The 27,746-nt window shown below is 36.5% G+C and overlaps 1 protein-coding gene and 1 pseudogene across 1 annotated transcript in view; one reads left to right on the plus strand and one right to left on the minus strand.

Annotated features, from left to right (window-relative positions):
• NUP62CL (nucleoporin 62 C-terminal like) overlaps positions 1 to 24,516 on the plus strand; it is a 79,435-nt gene extending 54,919 nt beyond the window's left edge. Inside the window, exon 8 of the mRNA XM_010376246.2 lies at positions 23,628 to 24,516. The gene's annotated coding sequence lies outside the window, so the exon portion shown is untranslated. The remainder of the gene's footprint in view (positions 1 to 23,627) is intronic.
• LOC104672443 lies at positions 14,061 to 25,913 on the minus strand (annotated as a pseudogene).
• Positions 25,914 to 27,746: the final 1,833 nt, after the last annotated feature.

Consider the following 27,746-nt stretch of genomic DNA (forward strand, 5'->3'; position numbering starts at 1 on the left):
TGCAACCCCAGCACAATAATTGATTCAGGCAAGGATCATCAATGAATGCTAAAACCATTGAGTTTAAGATTGTTGGAGAACAGGATATTTATGTGGTCTCAAAAATATCACTCTGTAGATTACTGAAAAATTATGAAGGACAAAATGTGCCTTTACAATAGCTACCTAACATGTACCACTTTAATGAAGTGATCAAACTTAGCCTCTCCAATAGTAGGATAACTTGACTTTATGTGCCCCTTGATCTGACATGATAAGAAGTATACAATATCATTTATGTAGTAGTCTTATCAAAAATGTTTAAGTTGAATCTAATCATAAGAAAATAATCAGATATTCCACATGTGAGACATTCTGAAAGATGATGTAGTATTCTTACCCAAAATGTTTAACTTGAATCTAATCTCTAGAAAATAATCAGACATTCTATGTGTGAGACATTCTGAAAGATAATTGGCTTAGATTCTTCAAAAAGTTTGTTATGAGAAAAAAAAGTTGAAACAAACAAACAAAAATAAGTGGATAGTCTTAGATTAAAAGAGGCATAACATTCAAGTCTGCCTTGTTAACCTTGATTAGGTACTGATCAAAACTAAAAAGATATTGTTTAGAATATTGGGGGATTGAATATGGACTGTATATTAAATGATATTAAGGAAGTGTTTATTTTACTAGATGTGATAGTTATTATGATTATGTAGGAAAAGATCCTTATTCTTAGAAGATTCAGGCTATGTTATTTAGAGAATTCTCATGTCTGTAGTTTACTTTCAGCAAAAATTTGCCAAGAGAAAGATTTAGCAATTTGTGGCAAAATGTTAACAGTGGGTTAATCTAGGTAAAAGGCATTCATGTTTGTGTTTTTTACTATTCTCTCAACTTTCCTATGGACTTAACAATTGGGGGGCAGAAATCATTTTTATAGACTTTGCCTAAATATGGAATATAATGAAGCCTAAGGAATTAAGACAAATAGGAGCTGGTTAACCAGAATTACTACTTTTAAAGACGTGGCCTTAAAATAATACAAATTTTATTATTTGGCATTCTAGATTTTTCATTTTCTGCATTAATAGAGGTCATCAACCATGAACTTCTTCAGCTTCTTTACCTTTCAGACATACCTATATCATCATTCAGCTTTACTTCCTTCTCTCCTGTGTTAAGGAAAAAATATTCTATCCATTTTGAAAGTGTTTTGAATTATCAGAGGGAGGTTAAATTCTATATCACTTTAATATTTTAAAAAACTACCTGATGGGGAGAGGTTTCTAAGTCAGATAGATATGGGTTCAAGTCAAGGCATTACCACTTAATTATTGTGTGACCTTAATTGTTACTTAATCTCTCTGAGTCTGTATCTTCATTTTTAAAATCAAGGATAATTTATACCTGTTAGGGGTTCTGTAAGGATTAAAAGAAGCAATGTCAGTAAATGGTAGTGGCAGAACTGGTTACTGATTATCAGAATTTACTATGTTTATGAGGTCAGGTAAGAGAAAAGAAGGGTCATGTGATTCAAAAGGTAGCTATTAAATTGAATCTGGAGAAGACAGTTCCAGGTAGATTATCACCAAAAACCACTTACCTAGACTTATCTAGGCAAGTTATAAGAACTGCTGAGATGTGAGAGTGTCAGTAACTAGAAAACACTGAGGAATGAGATTAAACAATGCTTGGCTTAGTTGTCTTCCTGTCGCATGTTTTTCTACAGTGATCAGTGCTTCTTGGGTAGAGTTGAGGAAGGTGTTCAAAAGTAATTTGGGCTGTAGAGAAAAATTATAGTGATTTTTTTCCTTGGCAGGGATTCTCTTTATCATAAATGAAATCTCAAGGCTTTCAGCTAGTGTTTCCTTAATAAAATTAAGATTGTTAGCATTGAAAGGGACTTACTTTATTTAAATGGAGAAACTGTGACTCAGAGAGGTTGAATGACTTCTTTAAGATCACACAGCTAATTAATGGTAGAGCTAGGACCAGGATCCAGACTTCCTTATTATCAGAATGGTGTTCTTTCTTCTGGTATGCTCTTAAAACAACTGTAATGTAGGACCACTGTATATAAAAACAAATCTTAGTCATGTACCTAATAGTAGAGGACAAAGGTTATCAAAGTATGATAGTACTTTGGATAGGATATAAGTTCTAGGTATCTGGGGAAAGTTCTAAGTCAACACAGGATAAAAAGAGAAAAACAATGAAGAGTAATGATTACTTGGAGTTACTTTTTTGCTAAAAATTCATTTGAGCTGGAGAGGCGATGAGATTTCATATTGGTTCTCAACTGAGACAAAGGAGGCCATGATAAAGAATGAGAAAAAAAAGCCTGGTATTTCTTGACTCTGTGGGCTCCTGTTTGCCATTCCCACCCAAGGAGCCTTTCTTTTTCATATCAGGAAATGACAAGATGAAGAAATTGAGAGTGGCAGGGTTTAATTTTGCTGTCTTAACAGAGGTTGTTTTTTGTTATTTTATTTTGTTTTTTAGTAGTTAATTGGATCATTTATGCTAAAATGATCTGCGGACTGAAAAGTTTTAAGAGTAAGCTCAATGAATCCATTTATTCCTACTCAAATAATAGTTATAGAAAAAATAATAGATGTGTTATTTTAACAATACAAATATTATAGTTTTTTACTAAAGAGAAATCTTCAACTTGTATATAGTCAAATCTTTTAAAAGGATTCTGGGAAATGTTTTGATAATTTAATATCTTTAATTTTAATACACATTTTTTCCATCATAAAACATGACAACTGTTGCACTAAGAGGATCACATATTTAACTAAAAAGTTGGCTCTTTAAAAGTGGTTTGGAGGCTGGGCACTGTCTCTCATGTCTGCAATCCCAGCACTTCAGCGATCCCAGGATGGGTCGCTTAAGCCCAGGGATTCGAAACCAGCCTGGGCAACAAAGTGAGACCTCATCTCTTAAAAGGAAAAAATAGCTGGGTGTGGTAGCACACACCTGCGGTTCCAGCTACTTGGGAGACTGAAGTAGGAGGTTTGAGCTTGGGAGTTTGAGGCTTCAGTGAGCCATGATTGCATCACTACACCCCAGCCTCAGTGACAGTGAGACTGTGTTTAAAAGAAAACGTGGTTTGGAAATGAAACATTGCACTTTAAATATGTTAAAATATTACATAAAAGTCCAGTCAACTTTTCAATATCCATGAATAAGTTACAGAGAACCAGGCCCCTTTCTTTCTCTAATTTATATGATGGGTTAGATAAGTGATGGGACTCAACTAGAAAGGTGTCAAAGTACTAGATAATTGAATTAAGGAGTGTCTGAACATGTGTAGGCAATGACCAATTTTTACATTTGATATTTCCCTCCTTTGTTTAACATTAACTATGCCTTTTTTTCTCCCGATCAGTCTAGATAATTGGGAGTTAGTAGTAACCATAGTCAAATACCAGTTTCCCCTCTTGTTATTCTCTTTGTAAAAATTTACAACATTATTTTGAGGTTGACTTGATGGCAATGCTGCAGTCACACATCTGTCTTCTGAGTTGGTAGTCACTGAAACTGCAGCAACTCCAGTTCTTCTGGGACCACTTATGACAGAATTGGCAATCCATCTGAGCCAATTTGTTACTAGTTTTAAGTACATGGTGCTACGTCTCTTAGAGAGGTGACATGGGGTGAGGGATAGGCATTTTCTGTTTCTTCATATACCAAACCATAATCATGTCTGGTAATATTTATCAAACACCCCAATAAAGGAGTGGGCAATGGAAAAATCTTATACTTGTAATTATTTGAAAGTTCACTGAGTATTTTCATGGCATTTTACTTCTTTCATAAAGTATCCCAAAGCTTCAAGATGAAAATATATTTCATCCATAATTATTGCAGTCTCTTAAGGAATAGAACTGCATAAGTATTTAATAGCTGTTCACAACATTTAGGCTGCTGTTTAGGGCAGAGTTACTCCTTACTATAAGCACCATAAGGGATTTTGTAATATTTCCAAAATACAATCCCATTAGTACGAAGCTGAATGGCTATGAACACCTTATTTTTTTTTATGTAAAACATTCTTAGTTGTCTCTCACGATTTGACTAACTCTTGCAAAAAATGTCATAGGATCATTTTAGAGAAGCAGTTTTGTGTGGTATATCATAATCATACTTTATATTTATCCACTGTTAATATTTATTGTTTGAGGGTATTATTTTAAATTAGATTTTTTGGAGTTGGATTTTTTTAAGAAGCTTTGGTCCAGACAAGAAAGATTTTTAAAAAATACATATATATGTATTTTTTGAGACAGGGCCTCACTCTGTCACCCAGGCTGGAGTGCAGTGGCATGATCTTGGCTCACTGCAACCTCTGCCTTCCGGTTCAAGTAATTCTCCTGCCTCACAGCCTCCCAAGTATCTGGGACTACAGGCACGCATCACCATGCCCAGCTAATTTTTGTATTTTTTGGTAGAGACAGAGTTTCATGGTGTTGGCCAGGCTGGTCTTGAACTCTTGCCTTCAAGTGATTCACCACCTCAGCCTCCCAAAGTGAGGATTACAGGCATGAGCCTCCACAGCCGGCCTAAAATTATTTTTATTAATTACTTTCATCCATCTCATATCTGAAGAGTATCAGATGCTGAGATGCCAAAAGATGCCTCTGATTTCCAATTCAAGTGCCTTCTTCCTGTTTTGTCTTCTAGAATAGAATCTGATTTACTGAGCAAGGTTGTTTCATTTACTTCGTCTTTTTCTTTAATTCTTTGGGAAATCTTGGTGGCATTGGTTGATTGGTGAGGTCATCTCTTGCGTTCTTGAGTATAATGTTCCACTTCACATACTTGAAAAGCGAATGCCCTTGTTCTGCCAGAGATGTGGCAGCAACACAAAGACATCTCTGTTTGTGAGGTTCACTTTTAGCATCTCTTAACCTCAACAGAGACACCTGGTTGTTCCCAGCGGAGTTAATTGAAAGGTATTTTATGTCTTTCCACTGTTTATTAGCCACTTGCTCATCTTTGTTCCCCTTTACAGACAAAACAGATTTGTTGTCACACCTTTGTCTCTTGATTCTAAAGAACTTCTTGTAGGTTTGATTAGGGTACTAAAATGAGAATTGAGCAAGTATTCAGCTCCTGTTAGGAAAGCGCATGTATGTGATGGTTAACATTCTCAGACCTCCACTTCCCAAACTTCCTTTTCTATATGTAAATCCAGATTTGAAATACACTCAATACATCTGCAAAATTAGATTTCTCACTAATCTACCTACATACATTTTGTGCCCAAGTGAATTTCCTCAAGCTGGAGAGACTCCCCAGATGAAATATGTAACATAATTTAAATCACTTCCAAATAGCAGAATTTATATTGTTTGTGAGAAGGATGGATTTTTCTCCAAAGCAATTTTCTTTCTGTTACTGGCCAAAAAACAAACACAGTACACTGGAGTCTTACTCTAATGCTTTTTTGGGGCCCATGCTCAATGTCCACCTCATGGATAAGATAAACTGATGTTATTTCACCAATTAAACTTTGCCAAATGGGATTGAGATAGGCCAGCCGCGTTCTGAGCACTTCAGTGTTTGAAGGGACAACAAATAGTATTTGCTGCGGTGCCAGTTATTAGCTCAGCATAATACTTTTTATTAAAAAATTTCACAGCATTTGGCAAACAGGTGAACTGTAACAGAAAAAGCACTATTATATGGGAATCTAAAGATACAGGACATAGTAGAAATTCATTAGCTTTGGCCTTTGAGAGGTAACTTAACCTTCTTGAGTTTTTAATTCTTTGTTCCATCCCAGGGTATTGTGGGAATCAAATAGGGTAATATATATTGGCATTTTGAAAACTGAAGGCTATATAATTGGAAGATGTTCTTTTAGATGCTAGTTGAAACGACACAGTAGTTGTGACTCTAAATACAAAGCATCTACTATATGCCAAGTCATTGTGTATCTCAGTGTAGGAGGTATAAATATTAATGGCACCTCTGCCTTGAACAGATACAAAGTGAGGGGGTAGGGGTATGGTAAAGGAAGAAGAACATAATATTCAGTTGATTTCCTAGAAAAGGTAGAATTTGAAATGAGACTTGAATAAGTAATAATTTCAACAGGATGACTGAATAAAGATCACTTAAGATATAATAATTCTACTACCTTTTTCTCCTCTGCCTCCATGAATTCAGGATGCTTTCACCATCTTTTCTTTCTACACTCTTCCTTGAAATCTATTTTTTTATTAATTTTGTGTGAAGGGCAATGCTATACACAAGCAGAATGTCTTGTCACCACCTTAATATATCAGTGGCAAGACTAGTATGTGTATTCTCATGGCAGAAATGGAGCTTTGTACATCTCTGTAAATAATCTTTTTCCCATCAGATATACCTAGCACTAAGAATTCAGGTACATTTATTCTGAGTGTAACTTTGATTTTAATAAACTGGGTATCTTAAAAGTAGCTATGAGTAGTGAGAGGACAGTATTCTCTCTCTTTCATCCTCTTCTCTCTTCCCTCTCCCTGTGTCCTTCCCTTCCTCCGTTTCTGAATGAGAAATAAACCTTAATTATGGCAAGCCCCTAAGATTTCAAGGTTGCTTTTAAACAGCCTAACTAACAACCTAACTAACATAGAAGGTAGATTCGACAATAACTGAAACTTTAGAATGTGGCACTGGCTTAGAAGGCAGGCAACAATGAGGAAACATACGGTGAAGGCTGAAAAGATGGCCAGCCATATTAAGCAGTTAGAACAGATTTGGTAAAACTGTTGCCTAACATAAATTGGGGGTCATATTATATGGCTGCTGAGCTGGCAGTTGTAGGAAAAGAGGTTGGGGATCAAAACTTATTTGTGTGTGTTGGTCTTTTTTTAAATTGAAATTTCTATTGAGGTAGTTGCAGAATAATATAGAAGTCATGTTAATTCCTTACCTAGTTTTCCTCAGAGGCAACATCTTGCAAAACTGTAGTACAGTATTACAACTAGGATATTCACATTGATAAAATCTAATCTACTTCAGATTCCCCCAGTTTTACTTGCGTGTGTGTGTGTGTGTATTTAGTTCTGTACAGTTTTATCACATGTAGATTTGTATATCTACCACCGTAGTCAAGATACAGAACAATTTCATACCACATTTCCTCATGTTCCCCCTTTTATCACAACATCCACCTTCCCTCCCTTCTGCCAAATTCCCTTACCCACCCCTCTACCCGCATTTCCTAATTAACTCCTTGGCAACCACAAATCTATTTTCCATTTCTAAAATTTTATCATTTCAAAATATATAAATAGAGTCATACAGTATGTAACCTTTTGGGATTGACTTTTTTTCCCCTCAGCATAATTCTCCAAAGATTCATTGCATTTCTGTGTGTATCAATAGTTTGCTTCTTTCTATTGCTGAGTAATATTCCATGGTATGGGTATACCGCAGTTGGTTTAACCATTCACCTGTTGCAGGACATCTGGGCTGTTTCCAGTTTTAGGATATTATGAATAAAACTGCTGTGAACATTTATGTACAGGTTCTTTTGTGAACATGAGTTTTCATTTCTCTGGGATAGATGTCCAGGAATACAATTGCTGGATCATATGGTAGTTGTGGGTTTAGAAACTGCCACATTATTTTCCAGAGTGGCTATACCATTTTACATGTCCCCCAGCAGTGTATGAGTGATCCAGTTTGTCTGTGTCCTCATCAGAATTTATTATTTTCACTATTTTTCATTTTAGCTCTTTTAATGGAGGTGTAGTGATATCATGGCACTTTTAAGTTGCATTTCCCTGATGAATGATGATGTTGAACCTTTTCCTGTACTTATTTCCCATCAGTATAAACTTTTCAATAAAATGCCTGTTTGTGTCCTCTGTCCATTTTCTAATCAAATTGTTTGTTTTTTACTGTTGCGTTTTGAGAATTCTTCATGTGTTCTGGATGCAAGTCTTTTGTCACATATGTGGTTTGCAAATATTTTCTCGCAGTCTGTAGCCTATCCATTTTCTTAGTAGAGTTGTTCACAGAGCAAAGTTTTTTAATTTTGATGCAATTAATTTGATCGGTTTTATTTTATGGATTATGTTTCTGGTGTCCAGTCTAAGAACTTTTTGCTCCATATCCCCAAGATTTTTTCCTGTATCTTTTTTCTACAAGTTTTATCATTTTACATTTAAGGCTGTGATCCATTTTGATTTAATTTTTATATAAGATAGGAGGTTTAGATTAAGATTTGTCTTCTTCTTCTTCATTTTCCTACAAATATCCACTTGTTTCAGCACCATTTTTGAAAAAAGTGTCCTTCCTCAATTGAATTGCTTTTGCGCCTTAAAAAAGAAAAAAAAAAAAAAAAAAAACAACAACAACAAAAAAAAAAACCTGTTTGACATATTTGTGTGGGTCTTTTTCTGAGGTCTCTATACCATGGATCTATGTGTCTTTCCCCCAGTGCTTTCATTACTATAGCCAATACAGTAAGAAACCTTGGTATCTGATAGAATGATTCTTCCCACTTTATTCTTCTCTGTCAAGATTGTTTTCGTTTCCATAAAAATTTCCTGGGATTTGATAGGAATTGCATTTAACCTATAGATCGATTTGGGGAGAATTAACATCTTTACTGTGTTGAGTCTTCCCATCTATGAACATATGTCCTAAAATTTATCTAGGTGTTCTTTGATTTCTTTCATGAGCATTTTGTAATTTTCATCACCCACATCACATACATGTTTTGGTTTTGTTAGATTTATACCTTAGTATTTTATTATTTTGTAGTTAATTATGAATGGTATTATGTTACACATATTTTTGTTAGTGTAAAATCAACACACAACTTTTGTGTGTTGATTTTATATCTTTTGACATTGCTGAACTCACTTGTTAGTTCTAGGAGGTTTTTTTTGTGTGGATTCCTCGGAATTTTCCTTATAGGCAGGTATGTCATCTGCAAATAGAGTATTATTTTTTCGTTTCCAATCTGTATGTCATTTATTTCTTTTTCTTGTCTTTTTGCACTGGCTAGAATTTCCAGTATTCTGTGTTGAGTAGCAGTGATAAGAGCAGACATCCTTGCCTTGTTCCTGATCTTTGTGGAAAGTCTTCAGTCTTTCACCTTAAGTATGATGTTATTTGTAGATTTTTTTTGTAGATGCCCTTTATCAAGTTGAGGTAATTCCCCTCTGGGAGTTTTTGTTTGTTTGTTTGTTTGTTTTACCATGAACAAGTACTGGATTTCATCAAATTCCTTTTCTGCAGCAATTGACGTAATCATGATTTTTCTTCTTTAACTCATGATACAGTGGATTACGTTGAGATACACACACACACACACACACACACACATATATATATATATATAGTTTTTTGTTTTGAGACAGAGTTTCACTCTTGTTGCCCAGGCTGGAGTGTAATGGCGCGATCTCGGCTCACTGCAACCTCCGCCTCCCAGGTTCAAGTGATTCTCCTGCCTCAGCCTCCCAAATAGCTGGGATTACAGACATGTGCCACCACACCCAGCTAATTTTGTATTTTTAGTAGAGACAGGGTTTCACCATGTTGGTCAGGCTGGTCTCGAACTCCTGACATTGGGTGATCCACCTGCTTCAGCCTCCCAAAGTGCTGGGATTATAGGCGTGAGCCACCATACCCAGCCTACGTTGATATATTTTCAATCTTGAGTCAGCTTTACATATGTGGAATAAACTCTACTTGGTCAGGGTTTATAATTCCTTTTACACATTGTAGGATTTGGTTTGCTAGTATTTTGTTGAGGATTTTTAAATGTATGAGAGATTTTCAAGTGTTCATGATATGTATTGGTTGGTAGTTTGGGGCATTTTTTGTTTTGTTTTCTTTTACTGTTTCTGCCAGGTTTTGGTAATAGTATAATACTGGCCTTATATTTTAGAAGGATTTGTGAAGAATTGGTATTAATTCTTCTTTAAGTGCTTGGTAGAATTTTCCAGTAAAATTATCTGGGCCTGGATATTTTGTTTTTGAGAGCTTTTAAATTACAAATGGAATTTCTTTAATGTTTCTAGGACTATTCAGATTATCTCTTTCATCTTGGTTGAGTTCTCATAGTTTGTAGTTTTTTAGGAATTGGTGCATTCCTGCTAAGTGGTTGACTTTACAAGTATAAATCTGTTGATAGGATTTCCTTTTTACCCTTTTAATGGCAGTAGGATCTGTAGTGATATACCCTGTTTCCTGGTTTTGGTGATTTGTGTTTTCTCTATATTTTTCTGCCTTGTTAGAGGTTTATTAATTTTATTGATTTTTTTTTCAGAGTCAGCTTTTTGTCTCGATGTTTTTCTGTGATGTTTCTGTTTGCAATTTCATTGATAACAAGTCTTTATTATTTTCTTCATTCTGCTTGCTTTGGGTTAATTTTGCTCTTTTTCTATTTTCTTAAGGTAAGAACTTAGATTATTGATTTGCAAACTCTCCTTGGTTTTTAATAAGTGACTTATGGGTTGGAGGGTAGCATATACAGCATGGATGTGTTAGACAAAGGGATGATTCACATCCTGGGTGGAGCAGAGCTGAACTGTGTAAGATTTCATCAAACTACTCAGAATGGTGCACAATTTAAAACTTATACATGGTTTATTTCTAGAATTTTTCATTTAACATTTTCTGACCACAGTTGACCACTGGTAACTGAAATCACGTAAAGTGAAACCATGCCTAAGGGGGGACTACTGCATTCTCCTTATTTATTTATTTATTTATTTTTTGCCACTGTGCCCTGCTAAGGGCTCATTTTTAATCATAAACAATATTGCCTAATATTACAACTGGCATTCCATTATTACCTTGCCTAGTAGGTTTCCAGAGAAACAGTGCTGAAAGCCAAACTCGAGGTCATTTCACCAGGGAGAAAGAAAAGGTTTTATTAACCCTTTACTCATAGCAGTCCAGGGTAATCTCACAGTATCAGGGCCCAAACTCCTATATTGCTGCTCTGCCATTCATGGCTTCTATTTCCAAGGTTACTTTGAAGTCCAAGAATCCTGCTAGAGCTCTAGCTACCACATCCATGTTCCAGCAGGAACAGAAGATGAGCCCACCTGCTTCCTCTTAAGCCTTTAAGTTTAAGGAAACTTCCCAGAAGCACCACTAAGCACTTATTTTTTTCTTTTTTCTTTTTTTGTTTCTATCACTCAGCACTTCTTATTCCATGTCAATGCCAGAACTTAGTCATATGACCACATGTGTCTGCAAGGAAAGCTAGGCACATTGCTAACCTGAATAAATTCTGGGATTCTGATACAAAGCAAAAAAGGGAGAACAGATAATTGGGTCAGGCAATTAGCATTCTCTCCTATACATACACATGGGGGGAACAATAGGCTTTTTATTAAAAGCTGAGACTAAAAAACCTCATATATATTAGCTGGGCATGGTGGCACGTGCCTGTAATCCCAGCTACTTGGGAGTCCGAGGCGTGATAATCGCTTGAACCTGGGAGGTGGAGGCTGTGGTGAGCCAAGATCGTGTCACCGCACTCCAGCCTGGGCGCCAAGAGTGACAGACTATCAAAAAATAAAAAGGTAAAAAGTCATATAGACATTGGGATGTAGATTATTGCTTGTAATCATCTGCTTATGATTTGAAAATGCTTTTTATCAAGGTAAGTCATTTTCCAATTAAATTTTTGGAAGAAAAAAATTATTTGGGTCGGCATGATGGCTCACACCTGTAATTATAGCACCTTGTTGAGGCAGGAGGACCACTTGAGCTCACGAGTCCGACACCAGCCTGGGCAACAAGACAAAACCCTGTCTCTACAAAAAATACAAAAATAAGCTGGGCATGGTCGCACACGCCTGTAGTTGCAGCCACTAGGGAGGCTGAGGTGGGAGGATGGCTTAAGCCAAGGAGGCGGAGGTTGCAGTGAGCCCAGACTGCGCCACTGCAGTACAGCCTGGGCGACAGAGCCAGAGCTTGATTTTTTAAAAAATTATTCGTCCTAGAACATTAGCTCTCTAATCTGTTAAAATAGTTTTATCTCCATCAATTGTGAGATGTAGTTAACATGAGATATGTTTTAACTTACTGGTACTAGGTTAAACTATAGGAAATGGCTGTTTTTTGTAGTTGGAAACAATCAAATATTGGCAATTTTACACAGCTCAACCTGTAACAAAGTATCAAAGGGTGTGAATAATTTACTTAAAAAATATAAACTAGCACAGATTTAGTTTACTGCCATAATAAAATGACTAATACAGCTGAATTTCAATAATCTTTCTCAAGTGGGAAAGGAGCAAAATTACATCTGGAATATTTGGAATTGTTCCTTTATCCTTAAGCACTTCAAAATTCTTTTTCTGTTCCTAGATAAAATACTTATTGTAGTAGACTAAAAATAGGCCCCAAAGACTTCCATGCCCTAATCCCTAGTATTATGCCTGTGTATGTTAAATGACCTAGCAAAGGAGACTTTGCAGGTGGAATTAATGTTGTTTTGTTTTGTTTTGTTCTGTTTTGTCGTTGAGATGGAGTCCAGCCAAGGCTGGAGTGCAGTGGCGCAATCTCGGCTTACTGCAACCTCCACCTCCTGGGCTCAAGCAATTCTCCCACCCCAGCCCCCTGAGCAGCCGGGACCACAGGTGTGTGCCACCACACCTGGCTAATTTTTGTGTTTTTAGTAGAGACAGGGTTTCACCATGTTGGTCAGGCTGGTTTCAAACTTCTGACCTCGTGATCCACCCGCCTCGCCTCCCAAAGTGCCGGGATCACAGGCGTGAGCCACTGTGCCCAGTCAGAATTAATGTTATACACTTTCACCAGGGTGCAGTGGTTCACGCCTGCAATCCCAGCACATTGAGAGTCCAAGACAGGAGGATCACCAGAACCCATGAGTTCAAGACCAGCCTGGGCAACATAATGAGACCCCATCTCTTAAAAAAAAAAAATGTAAAAAAACAGCCAGGCATAGTAGGCTGAGGCGGGAGGGCTGCCCCAGCCCGGGAGTTCAAGGCTGCAGTAAGCCGCGGTCATGCCACTGCACTCCAGCCTGGGTGACAGAGCGAGACCCTGTCCCAAAGGAAAAAAAAAAAGTTATCGACCTTAAAATAGGGAGATTATCCAAGTGGGCCCAGAGTAATGAAATAGACATTTAAAAGTGGAAATGGAAGACAGCAGGGTAGGTCAGAGAGAGGGGTGATGGAAGAAGTAACAGGAATGATTCAAAATGGGAGAGGGACTTCACCCACTATTGCAGGTTCTGAAGAAAAGGGGATCTGACCCTCAGCTAACAGACAGCAAGGAAAGGAGAATTTGATCCTTCAACTGCAAAGAACTGAATTCTACCAACAACTAAATAAACAAGGAAATGGATTTGCCCCCCACCCCAAAACCTCCATAAAGGAATGCATTCCTGCCAGCACCTTGAATTTAGGCCAGGTAAGACCCGTGTCACACTTTTCACCTACAAAACTATAAGACAATACATTTGTGTTAAGTCACTGAGTTCGTAGTAATTTGTAACAGCCTCAAAGGAAAGTGTATATACTTACCTTAATAAAACCTTAAATTTAAAGGACTCAGAAGGGTCCCTAAAGTCATTTACAAATATTTCATTTTACTTATTTTTTGAGACAGGGTCTCACTGTGTCACCCAGGTGAGAGTACAGAGGCGCAAACGCAGCTCACTGCAGCCTCGACCTCCCAGTCCCAGGCCATCCTCCCAGGTCAGCTGCCCAGTAGCTGGTATCACAGGCACATGACACTATGTCCAGCTAATTCTAAAAAATTTGTTTTAGAGACAGGGCCTCTCCACATTACCCAGATTGGTCTCAAACTCCTAGGCCCAAGTGGTCCTCCCACCTCGGCCTCCCAAAGTGCTGAGATTACTGGTGTGAGCCACTGTACCCGGCCCAAACTATATTTTAAAAGTCCAATTCATGTCTGGTCCCAAATGATTCTGGTAAAATAAGTTGTATTATGACTGGATATGTGTGTATAGCCAATAAAATGCGATAAAATATTAAAAGACTGAAAGCTACACAGCAATTATTTTTATGTAAAAACTCTAAAAAGTTCTTGACAAGTTATTATGAGAAACATTTCATCTAGGAATGATTTCTAAGGCAGCATTTGAGTTTCCATAAAAACAGAACTTTCTGTCTCAGAAGGTATATCAGTTCACAACTCAGGTTTGAACTGTCGTTCATTTGAATCTCTTCCTCTTCCAATTCCAAAGATTTATCTGGGGCTGAAGCTACCACTTCTTTGTCTTCATTTTCATGTAGAAAGCCACAAATCATGTTGGGTCAATAGGAGAAATCACTATCCTTTATTTGCAGCCATTCCACCTCACCTGTTTTCTTCTCCTTCCTTCTTCTCTGTCAGAAGAGTTCTTGTCATGCTGAGCTTCTTCATTGTACGACATTTATATTTTAGCACTGTTTTATTATTGCCTTCTGTATCATCATGTTCAACATTTTCTTCAAATATAACACAGGTCCCAAGAGTGTCTTCATACTCCCCAGCAAAGACACAGCTGTCCACTTGCAGAATGGGCCTCTCAGTGTCAGTGCCCAAAACCTTGCATTTATTTTCACATTTGAGAATCAATACTTCCTGATAATTCCACTAGAACCAACTGCTCCTCGTCTTCCTCCTTTTCTCCATCCTCCAGACCCCGCTAGTTGGCCACCGCCTTGGTCCGCGTTGCCTCGCCTCCTAGTCACTGGCCACGCCCTCCCGGAGCCACCATCTTGAGTACGGGCCCTGCATTCTCTTTTAAGGCATTTCTGATAATCAGCAATTTAAAAACCCTAGTTGTTATCTCCAACTGTCAATTTCACTAATGGTTCTTTTACTATCCATTATAAAGCTCCATGTTAACAAACATCTGCACATAGATATCCCAAAGGCTCAAATTAAAGTTGTCTAAAACTAAACTCATTATTTTCATATTCTCTGGGCTCTCCCAGATCTGTAACTCCCTTTCTTTTTCTCTGCAAAAGACTACTGCTATTTACTCAGGAATCTAAAGCAGGCTATTTCTATTTATTCAGTAAGTGATGATGATTATAATGCTTAAATAGCTCTTGAATCCTTTGTCTTCACTAGTTTCCCACTACCACATCCCTATTTCAGGCTTTCTTTGTCCCCCACCTTGAAAATATAATTTTTTTCAGGTTTATGAAAAACATCAGCTCCTTGTCCATACCTTATTTTCTTACTCCCTAAGGGCAATCACTTTCAATTATTTTAGCTAAAGTTTGCAACTATTTATTTGTATAATTTTAAACATCATGTAGTGTTACTTTTTAGTTTTTCCATATTAAGCCTTCTCTACTGACTTTCCAAAATGGGTGGAGGGGAGGATTTAACTCTTTTATATCATATATACATATATATATATATATATATACACACACACACATTTTCCTCATCCTAATATGTATATATTATAAATTTCATGTAGGTCAATATTTAATAGTTGAATTATGATTGCATAAATGTTATTTGCAGCCTGGCCGTGTAGCATACTATATTATGTCTTCTTCCTTTTACCAGTTTTATTTTCCTTTGAATCTTATTTCTTTATTTGCTTAGTTTTCTATATACTTTCAATAATTTATTCTTTAAGTCCCTGCTTTTACTTTAAATCTATCAGTTGCATCTTTGATTGATCTCTGCCAGAGTCCTCTAATCTCTATATTACGATCTGTAATTGTTGCTTTCTTGGTCTGCTGCTCGGCTATGGTCTCCCTTCTATAGCATTCTTGTATTGCCTGAACTCTTTGTTGGTTCTCCAGTTTCATGGCTCTTACTTACACTTCTGTTTCTTGGTTTATTCCCTTGTTTCTGATATAGCACATATTCTAGCAGTTTCCAGAAAGAGTGCATAGGAAGTAAACTTTTTGAGACGTTGCCTGTCTGAAAAGGTATTTATTCTACCCTCACATCTAATAGATAATATTGGGTATTGAATTTTAGCTTGGAAATAATTTTCTCTGGAACTTTTGAAGAAGTTGTTCTGTTGTTTTCTAACTTTGAAGGCCGTTTTGCTTCCTGAACCTCATGTGAACTTTTCATTGTGTTTTTCAATGGAAGGTTTTAGGATCTTCCTCAAAATACTGAGATATCAGATGATGCGTTTTGGTATGGATCTGTTTCATCCACTGAGCCCACTATTGTTGATTCAAGGAATTCATTTCTTTCAGTTTGGGTCTATTTTCTTGAATTAAGTTTTTGTTCATTCTTTCTGGAAATACTCTTTTTCTAATGTTTGATGCCGTGGACTGATCTAAATTTAATTTCTCTCCTATTTTCTCGTTATATTTTTGTTAAATTTTCTGGGGTATGTACTCAAGTTTTTGTCTTTCTACTGATCTTTGATTTCTGCTATAAGTTTAATTTTGCAAGAGCTTGTTGTGTTGTTTATGATTATATATATGTACTTGGTAAATAGCATCCTGTTCTTATTTCATGAATTCAGTATTATCTCTTTGAGGATATTAATGATTTTTAAAATGTATATTTTATTCTTTCTGGAGTATTTCTTTTAGCTTTCTTTATATTTCTGTTTTGTTTCAGTCTTTCTCATGTTAGAGGCTTTCCTCAAATATCTGGTGATTCTTGGTTGTCCATTTATATTCAAGAATGATACACTGAAAAGTTTTGTAGGTGGGGCTTGTTAACTTACTATTATAGGATAATTTGGCTAGACCTTTTCATTGGGGGACCTCTAACTGTTATCTTCAGGATTTATCTCTTTAGCTGGTCAAATTCTCTGGGGAAGAAACTTCCAGCTCCTGGCTAGAGATAAGCCTGGTGTTAAGCCAGTGTTCTGAGAACTGTTGGAGAAGAGACTGCAGGCTCTGTTCAGTTTGTAGGCTTTCACTTTATCCCTTGTGTAACTTTGACTTAATTCCTGTTTTGGTACAGAATACTTGCCCTCTGCTCTGCCTGGTGTCCCTGATACCCAGCTTATTTGGTTTACCCTCTCCAAAGGAAAATTATCTCCAGGAGTTGGGTAGGGAGAATTGCCCAGATGTAGGATGTGGAAGAGAGGAGGGGTCTGTTTCTTATACTTTCACAATTCTGTTTTTAGCTCCACTTTCAACACTACTTTGAATTACTTAGCTCTACTAATTCCATATTCTTTCTAGAGTTCTCTTGTACAAATCCAGTTACAAATTTCAGTTTTTTTGTTGTGTCCTTTTCTTGTTTTTGTCCTTATGATTTTATGCTTTTGTCTTTTTCTTCTTCTTTTAAAAATATCTTTACTGCTATTTTACAAATGTTTTGAAATGGAGCAGTGGTAAATGCATTTGCTTGATCTCTAACTGGTGACCTTAGTGGTCTCCTCCCCCTAGTCTTACCCCATTCTAATTCACTTTCACAATACTGTCAAGATGATCTTGATAAAGTCACACTCTATTCTAGTCATCTCTTTATTAAAACCCTTCACTAGTTCCCATTGCCCAATGATAAATTCGATTCTTTGCATAATATACAAAGTACCCTGCATAATCTAACCCCTACCTGGTTCTCTAGCCTCATCTCGAAGAAGTATTTATGGTTTTCTAAACGCCTGATGTTATTTCCTCTTCTGTATTTTCGGATGTTCAGTTTCTTTTGCCTGGAGTACTCTACCCCATCATCGTCTGCCTGGTAGCTGCTTCCATGTCAAGATGGTTTATGATGCCTTCCTTGACTTCCTTGGCTCATCATTCTAGTAGTTGTTTATCCCCTTCTCTGTATCCATGCTGTGTTCTACCTAATGTAGTATTAGCATTTATCATATAACATTTTAGTTATTTATTTACATGTCTGTTTACTGGAATTTGAGTTTCTTGATAGAGATAATATCTTAATTATTTTTGTATCTTCAGAATTTAGCAATGCCCAGCATGAGCATTGCCATATATTGGGGTCCAATATATGGTTTCAATTTATTTGTCGCCTGATATTTACACAGCATACTGTATTTAGCTTTTGGTGGAGAAAGAGATACAAAGCTACAGACATGTGTTCATGACCATCTTTCCATGTTATTAAACATTCTACATTTTAATGGCTGCTAAATATTGCATTATATGGATATACCGTAGTTTGTTTAGTTAATAGCCCATTGTTAGGTATTAGTTAATGTTTCAAACTTTTTGCTGTTTTAAATCATGCTGCAGTAAAAACCTAGCTGGAGGTAAATTTTAAAGTGTACATCCATGATTACTCGACATAAATTAAATTCTTAGAAGTTAAAATGCTAAATCAGTAGTAATGTTTGTTTTAAAAGCTTTTGGTATATATCCTTCCAGGTAGGTTGTACTAATTTTTATTTTCACCAGAAATTCATTAGGGAGGACCCATTTTTCTGTACTCTTTCCAGTACCACTCCTGTAATCACTACCACCACCACCACCATGATGATCATTCTTTGCCAAGATTTGTAGGTTAAAATAATATATTCCTGGTTGAATATGCCTTCCTCTGGTTACTATTGAGGTTGAGTATTTCTAAAATGTTTATAAATAATTTGTGTGTCATTTTATAAGGTGCCTATTTGTGTCTTTAACTATTTTCCTGTCAGGATATTTTTTTCTCTCACTGCCTCAATTTTTTTCTAGGAGAAATGAGAGATATACTATATAGCATTGTTTATGAAAGTACATTGTGTTCTTTGACAATGAATTTAATCTCATCTAATAATTTTTATATGTATAACTTAAAATTTTTTTAAAGCATTAATTACAGTTTCTAGAAATCTGTGTTTGGGTTTAATGACTAAATCTCTTTTCATAATCTTTTTTGAATCTTCACCTAAAGTATTTGCAAAAGGCTAAGTTGAAGAAAACATCTGTCTCCAAAACAGAATGACACTGGCTGGAAGCAGCTTCACCAAAATCTTTTGAGAATAACAAATAATTGTTTTAAAATATTTTTAAATACACAAATATACCACCTTAACCAATAGCCATTTAGTTAGGCCTATAGAGTTGTACAGACATCAAACAATCCAGAGTTAGAACACATTTGTTACCACCAAAATTTTCTCATGGCCATTTGCAGTTACTTATTCCCTATTTCTATCCCAAACCCCATGCAACCACTAATCTACATTCTGTCTTTATAGATTTGCCTTTTCTGGAGAGTTTACATAGATTGAATCATATTATATGTGGCCTTTTGTGTCTGGTTTCTTTCATTTAGCATATTTTCAAGCTTCATCTATGTTGTAATATGTATCAGTACTTAATTCCTTTTTATTGCTGTGTATCATTTCATTGTACAGTCATACCATATTTTGTTTATCCATTCATCAGTTGATGAACTTTTTTTTATTATTATACTTTAAGTTCTAGGGTACATGTGCACAACGTGCAGGTTTGTTACATATGTATACATGTGCCATGTTGGTGTGCTGCACCCATTAACTCTTCATTTACATTAGGTATATCTCCTAATGCTATCCCTCCCCCCTACCCCCCCCCCCCCCACAGTAGGACCCGGTGTGTGATGTTCCCCTTCCTGTGTCCAAGTGATCTCATTGTTCAATTCCCACCTATGAGTGAGAACATGTGGTATTTGGTTTTCTGTTCTTGCAATAGTTTGCTGGGAATGATGGTTTCCAGCTGCATCCGTGTCCCTACAAAGGACATGAACTCATCCTTTTTAATGGCTGCATAGTATTCCATGGTGTATATGTGCCACATTTTCTTAATCCAGTCTGTCACTGATGGACATTTGGGTTGATTCCAAGTCTTTGCTATTGTGAATAGTGCCGCAATAAACATACGTGTGCATGCGTCTTTATAGCGGCATGACTTATAATCCTTTGGGTATATACCCAGTAATGGGATGGCTGGGTCAAATGGTATTTCTAGTTCTGGATCCTTGAGGAATCGCCACACTCTTTTCCACAATGGTTGAACTAGTTTACAGTTCCACCAACAGTGTAAAAGTGTTCCTATTTCTCCACATCCTCTCCAGCACCTGTTGTTTCCTGATTTTTTAATGATTGCCATTCTAACTGGTGTGAGATGGTATCTCATTGTGGTTTTGATTTGCATTTCTCTGATGGCGAGTGATGATGAGCGTTTTTTCATGTGTCTGTTGGCTGTATGAATGTCTTCTTTTGAGAAGTGTCTGTTCATATCCTTTGCCCATTTTTTGATGGGGTTGTTTTTTTCTTATAAATTTGATTGAGTTATTTATAGGTTCTGGATATTAGCCCTTTGTGAGATGAGTAGATTGCAAAAATTTTCTCCCATTCTGTAGGTTGCCTATTCACTCTGATGGTAGTTTATTTTGCTGTGCAGAAGCTCTTTAGTTTAATTAGATCCCATTTGTCAATTTTGGCTTTTCTTGCCGTTGCTTTTGGTGTTTTAGACATGAAGTCCTTGCCCATGCCTATGTCCTGAATGGTACTACCTAGGTTTTCTTCTAGGGTTTTTATGGTATTAGGTCTAACATTTAAGTCTCTAATCCATCTTGAATTAATTTTCGTATAAGGAGTAAGGAAAGGATCCAGTTTCAGCTTTCGAATTATGGCTAGCCAATTTTCCCAGGACCATTTCTTTTTTTCTTTTTTTTTTTTTGAGATGGAGTTTCTCTCTTGTCACCCAGACTGGAGTGCAGTGGCACAATCTCAGCTCACTGCAACCTCCACCTCCCGGGTTCAAATGATTCTCCTGCCTCAGCCTCTTGAGTATCTGGGATTACAGGCACCTACCACAACACCTGGCTAATTTTTGTATTTTTAGTAGATACAGGGTTTCACAATGTTGGCCAGGCTGGTCTCGAACTCCTGACCTCAGGTGATCTTCTTGCCTCGGCCCCCCAAAGTACTGGGATTACAGGTGTGAAGCACGGCACCCAGCCTCTTGTTGTTTATTAAAATATAGTTTTAGCGCTTACATTTAGATTGATAATCCATCTTGAGTTGATTTTTGTATATAGTTAAAGGTGGGGGTTTGATTTCATTTGGATGTAGATATCCAGTTGTCCCAGAGCCATTTGTTGAAAAAGATTATGATTTCTATCATTGAATTGCCTTGGTACCTTTTAAGGTTTTATTTTTGGACTTTGTTTCTGTTTCATTGATCTCAGTGGCTATTATATGCCCATATCATGCTGTCTTGTTTACTTGATTAAGTTTTAAAATCAGATAGTGTTAAGTCCTACAGTTTGTTCTTATTTTTCAAGATTGTTTTTTTCTGGATCCTTTGCCTCTCCATATACATTTAAAATAAGCTTGTCTATTTCTATAAAAAGAACCTGCTAGAATTTTCATAGGGATTACATTGAATCTGTAGATCAGTTTGTGGAGAATTGCCATCTTAACAATAGCAAGTCTTTCTTTATTATTATTATTATACTTTAAGTTCTAGGGTACATGTGCATAACGTGCAGGTTTGTTGCATATGTATACTTGTGCCATGTTGGTGTGCTGCACCCATCAACTCGTCAGCACCCATCAATTCCTCATTTATATCAGGTATAACTCCCAATGCAATCCCTCCCCGCTTCCCACTCCCCATGATAGGCCCCGGTGTGTGATGTTCCCCTTCCCGAGTCCAAGTGATCTCATTGTTCAGTTCCCACCTATGAGTGAGAACATGTGGTGTTTGGTTTTCTGTTCTTGTGATAGTTTGCTAAGAATGATGGTTTCCAGCTGCATCCATGTCCCTACAAAGGATGCAAACTCATCCTTTCAAGTCTTTCAATCCATGAACATGGAATATATCTCCACTTATTTAGATATTCTTTAGTTTTTCTTAGCAATTTTTTTTATTATCAATGTACAGGTCTTATACTTCATTTGTTAAGTTTATTCCTAAGTATTATAATTATTTTTGACTCTATTGTGAATGAAATTGCTTTCTTATTTTCATATTGTTTAGTACAATTATTTTTTAATAATGTCCATATGTGTATGCCATATTTAATATGCTAGCAGGAACCAGTCAATCACTGATGCTTGTCATGGGAACAAAATTCTGGGCATTAAGTACCTAGGTGCAGATTTTGCCCTTAAAGAATGAAAGTCTTAAAAAATTAAAGTATGTTAATACAGAAATAGTCTTGGGAATTCAATTAGAAGACATGACAAAATGCTAATATTAAGGCTCTCAATATTGCTGACTTGTATTTCTTGATAGTTTATTGATTTTTAAAAATCATTATAAATGTACCCCTTTGCATTTAATATGTATCAATCAGCAAATTACTAGAATGTGCTTATGTTGACACTTCTGATCTCAAGTTAATGGTTTGTTGTAGTGCTCATCTGTGCTTCCATCATATTAAAAATGTTATTTAGGGGAAAAAATTGCACACCGCAGTTAGTTATTACAACAAAAAGGAGATATATTTTGCCAGGCGCAACATACTGTTTTTCTGGCCTTTTATAGACAGCCAGCATTGAAATCACTGTCCTTAAAGCATGATCTTGCAGAATGTCTTTATAAGATAAAATGAGGTATTATACTTTAAAAACTGGGTAACATTAGGGTTTTTCTAATTAGGTGAAGAAAATTTAAGTATATTATAGCTGGCCCTTGAACAATGGAGGGTTTAAGGGTGCTAATCCCCACACAGTAAAAAAAAATATATAACTTTTGACTCCCCAAAACTTAACTACAAATAGCCTACTGTTGATGGAAGCCTTACCACTAACATAGTCGATTAACACGTATTTTGTATGTTACATGTATTATTATATACTGTATTCTCATGATAAAGTAAGCTAGATAAAAAGAAAATGTTATCAAGAAAATCATAAGGAAGAAAGGAAGAAAAAAACATTTAGCAGTTTTTAAGTGGAATTGGATCATCATCCTCGTCATCTTCATGTTGAACAGGGTGAGGAGGAGGAGGAGAGGGTGGTCTTGTCTCAAGTGTGGCAGAAGTGGAAGAAAATTCATGTATAGTGAATTTGCACAGTTTAAACCTATGTTGTCCAAGAGTCAACTGTACATTGTTTAAAGTTTTTAGTGTTTCTCTTGTAAATTCTTTTTCTTCTTGGGCACCAGTTATGGCTTATTCACTAGTAACCATTAATGGACACTAAAACAAATGACCAAGTTTATTTGTGCATGTTAATAGAAAAACTCAGAGTATCATGCTTATTTCAACAGCTTAGTTTTACTAGCAGAAAGTTACTGTTTCATATGGTAAAATTAATGGTATTTTGTGGTACTCGGCCCCTGAGAAAATTTAAGAACCACCAAGTTAAATAAATCATTATTAGAAAAGAACAGAAATGTAAATATACTCAGTGCACTCATTTGCTTATAGGTAGCTAAGACCCACCAAAACCTATACTCCCAATTTAATGACTACCCTGTATGTCACTTTTAGGGTGTAGTAAGTCAAAAAGCAGTTAACACCTCATTCTAACAAAACATAAATGTCAGCTACACAGTTGTTTGCCTGAAAGCTAGGGAGAGCAGGAAAAAACAAAACAAAACAAACAAACAAACAAAAGTCTTGTCCATTGTTTTCAAAGTTTCCAAACAGATAGATGAGTGTTTTTTTCTTATGTGTTTTCTAAAACTTAAAGCTATTGAAATTGCTATGTAAAGTTTTGTTATTCATATGTTGAAAGAAATACGTAAATTATGTTCATGGGATATTTTGGCCTTAGATTAATGATTGTGTGGCTTTTCCTCCTATAGACATGCTGCGAAGGAAGGTAGAAGAGGTAACACGGGTTTTTGAGGATCGTCTTCACAAGGAGCATGCACGCGATGTCAACACTGCTTTTCATTGAATGACCATATCTTCAGCATGTCGTGTCTGGATTATTACCTACAAATTCTGATGTTAAATAGAGTAGTATTTATACTTAATATTTCATCTTGATCATAATGAATTGTGCATCCTTTTTTTTCATTTAAATATTGTACTGTTGAGAATTATACCTTAGTTTTGTTTTTAGTATTAGAAAATCAAAATTATACTAACCCCTTTGTCCAGACAGCAACCTCTTAGATGTTGACCCTGTATGTGTAATTTATGTCTTACTCTCCCTGGCATCAGTACACATCATCCTTCTCACTCCAGTTGAATCGTAGGGTGATGTTTGCCAAAAGTACATGCCAACCTATATAGTGCTAGATACTGTAAAGTCTCTTCTCAAAGGAACCTACTGTCTAGTTTGAGATATAATTAATGCTTGTCTGTATAAAAACAATATAGATAATATAAAGAAGTACATTATGAGTTATAGAAAGTGTGTTATAGAGATTCAGAGCAGGGAGGAAAAGTTAGGGTAGATTATTATTAAAAGGTTAAGGAAAAGTAAGTTTCAAGGAATTCGGTTATTTTTAATGTATGGATATACTTGCATTTTATTTGGTTTTAGCATATGATTTATAGTTGGTGATTTCTGTGTATTTGTTTGCTTTTTTTTTTTTTTTTTTTCAATAAGCCTTGTTCTTAGGTTTGGAACAGTCTGGTCTCCTGTGTTTCATGTTTCACCTAAGTCATAAATAAAGGTAATGTCCTGAAAAAAAAAAAACACGTAATACTGAAGTTAACTATTAAAATTTTTAAGTGGATAGAGCTCAGTCACCTAGAATTTATTGAGCTAAATTTTCTGTTGTACTGATTGCACGCGACCATCCTGGCAGGTACACATTACACGAAGAAATATTTTTGAAATGAATATTAGCAATGATCAGTCTTATGAGCAGACTAAATGCCAAAATTGACATGGACTCTTTTTTTTCTACTCAGACTTTTCCAAGCAGCAGCTTCTTATCCAGTAAGTTTTTGTAACCACGCAGAATTATAGAATGTGAAAGTAATACAGAACTCGTATAATCTTGTGGATGATTTCTGTAGATAAACACAACTTTTAAGTATAATCTTTAGTACTCTCTAATTTTTCAGTTCAGTATTATTACTCTTATACCCTAGATAATAGTAATACTAAAGACATATTTTCCCATTGCTTTTGGAGATTCAACTCTTGTAAAGTAGCCTGTGTACAAGTTCTACATTCAGTAATGAGAATATAGTGTATCACAGGAAACAGTGACTCTAGTCTTGTTCCTGCCTAATTAACTGGACAAATAATTTCATCTTGGGCATTATCTTTGTCCATAAATGAAAAAGTTGGATTGTATTAGGGTTTCCCAAACTGTTTTGTGAGAAGAAACTGGTTTTCATTTCTCTGAAGTTTTGAGATTCCTTTATGTCTTTTCACTGTGAGTAGAGTGCTTACTCTATATTTCCTAAGTAAAATAAAGAAAAAGGAAACTACAATACTGCTTATACTATCTTATTGTTACATTATATTCAGTGGGAGTTCTAGCCAGAGGATGGCAACTGGCTTCTAGATTGATCTAGTAATGCTATTACGACTTACAGGGTGATCTCAGTGTACTGTCTGGAATTGTACATTGGACTAAATCATCTCTAAGATTCTTTCTGACCGTTTCTAACATGTAAAGAAATGATATTGTTGAACAAATTTTTTGTTTGTTTTTTTTTTGAGACAGGGTCTTGCTCTGTCACCTAAGCTAGAATGCAGTGGCATGATCTCAGCTCACTGCAACCCCTGCCTGCTGGGCTGAAGCGATTCTCCTACCTCAGCCTACCAAGTAGTTGGGACTACAGGTGCACACCACCACACCTGGCTAATTTTTGAGTTTTTTGTAGATACGGGTTTTTGCCGTGTTACCCAGGCTGGTCTTGAACTCCTGGGCTCAAAGGACGCACCCCCCTTGGCCTCCCAAAGTGCCAGGATCACAGGCGTGAGCCACTGTGCCCAGCCACATTGAACAAATCTTAATTAAAAGGTCAGAAATATAGAAATAAGCTATTTTTACCAGTAATGTTAAAGCACCATTTATGTTAGGCACTGGAGTCTTCAGCCCCTTGTAACCATTGTTAACCAGCTGACATATTAGCTGAAGAATTCTTAAAGTGTTGACACTATCCCAGTACATACCCATTCTTTAATCCTTTGAAAAGATGCTATATTTGTTTCTATAACAGCATTATGCTATTTCGTTTGGGAAATTTGAAAGACTTGCACAGTTGTTTACTCTTTTTTTTTTTTTTTTTTTTGAGACGGAGTCTTGCTCTGTTGCCCAGGCTGGAGTGCAGTGGCACAATCTCCGCTCACTGCAAGCTCCGCCTCCCGGGTTCACGCCACTCTCCTTCCTCAGCCTCCCGAGTAACTGGGACTACAGATGCCCACCACCACGCCCGGCTAATTTTTTGTATTTTTAGTAGAGACGGGGTTTCACCATGTTAGCTAGGATGGTCTCTATCTCCTGATCTCGTGATCTGCCTGCCTCGGCCTCCCAAAGTGCTGGGATTACAGGCATGAGCTACCGCGCCTGGCCCAGTTTACTCTTTTTTTTTTTTTTTTTTTTTTTTTAATTATACTTTAAGTTCTAGGGTACATGTGCATAACGTGCAGGTTTGTTACATATGTATACTTATGCCATGTTGGTGTGCTGTACCCATCAACTCGTCAGCACCCATCAATTCATCATTTATATCATGTATAACTCCCCAATGCAATCCCTCCCTCCTCCCCCCTCCCCATGATAGGCCCCAGTGTGTGATGTTCCCCTTCCCAAGTCCAAGTGATCTCATTGTTCAGTTCCCACCTATGAGTGAGAACATGCAGTGTTTGGTTTTCTCTTCTTGTGATAGTTTGCTAAGAATGATGGTTTCCAGCTGCATCCATGTCCCTACAAAGGATGCAAACTCATCCTTTTTTATGGCTGCAGAGTATTCCATGGTGTATATGTGCCACATTTTCTTAATCCAGTCTGTCACAGATGGACATTTGGGTTGATTCCAAGTCTTTGCTATTGTGAATAGTGCCGCAATAAACATACGTGTGCATGTGTCTTTGTAGTAGAATAATTTATAATCCTTTGGGTATATACCCAGTAGTGGGATGGCTGGGTCATATGGTACATCTAGTTCTAGATCCTTGAGGAATTGCCATACTGTTTTCCATAATGGTTGAACTAGTTTACAATCCCACCAACAGTGCAAAAGTGTTCCTATTTCTCCACATCCTCTCCAACACCTGTTGTTTCCTGACTTCTTAATGATTGCCATTCTAACTGGTGTGAGATGGTATCTCATTGTGGTTTTGATTTGCATTTCTCTGATGGCGAGTGATGATGAGCATTTTTTCATGTGTCTGTTGGCTGTATGAATGTCTTCTTTCGAGAAATGTCTGTTCATATCCTTTCCCCACTTTTTGATGGGGTTGTTTGTTTTTTTCTTGTATATTTGTTTGAGTTCTTTGTAGATTCTGGATATTAGCCCTTTGTCAGATGAGTAGGTTGCAAAAATTTTCTCCCATTCTGTAGGTTGCCTGTTCACTCTGATGGTAGTTTCTTTTGCTGTGCAGAAGCTCTTTAGTTTAATTAGATCCCATTTGTCAATTTTGGCTTTTGCTGCTGTTGCTTTTGGTGTTTTAGACATGAAGTCCTTGCCCATGCCTATGTCCTGAATGGTACTACCTAGATTTTCTTCTAGGGTTTTTATGGTATTAGGTCTAACATTTAAGTCTCTAATCCATCTTGAATTAATCTTCGTATAAGGGGTAAGGAAAGGATCCAGTTTCAGCTTTCTACTTATGGCTAGCCAATTTTCCCAGCACCATTTATTAAATAGGGAATCCTTTCCCTATTTCTTGTTTCTCTCAGGTTTGTCAAAGATCAGATGGCTGTAGATGTGCGGTATTATTTCTGAGGACTCTGTTCTGTTCCATTGGTCTATATCTCTGTTTTGGTACCAGTACCATGCTGTTTTGG

The sequence above is a fragment of the Rhinopithecus roxellana genome, chromosome 10, assembly GCF_007565055.1.
Source record: "Rhinopithecus roxellana isolate Shanxi Qingling chromosome 10, ASM756505v1, whole genome shotgun sequence".
Lineage (NCBI taxonomy): Eukaryota > Metazoa > Chordata > Mammalia > Primates > Cercopithecidae > Rhinopithecus > Rhinopithecus roxellana.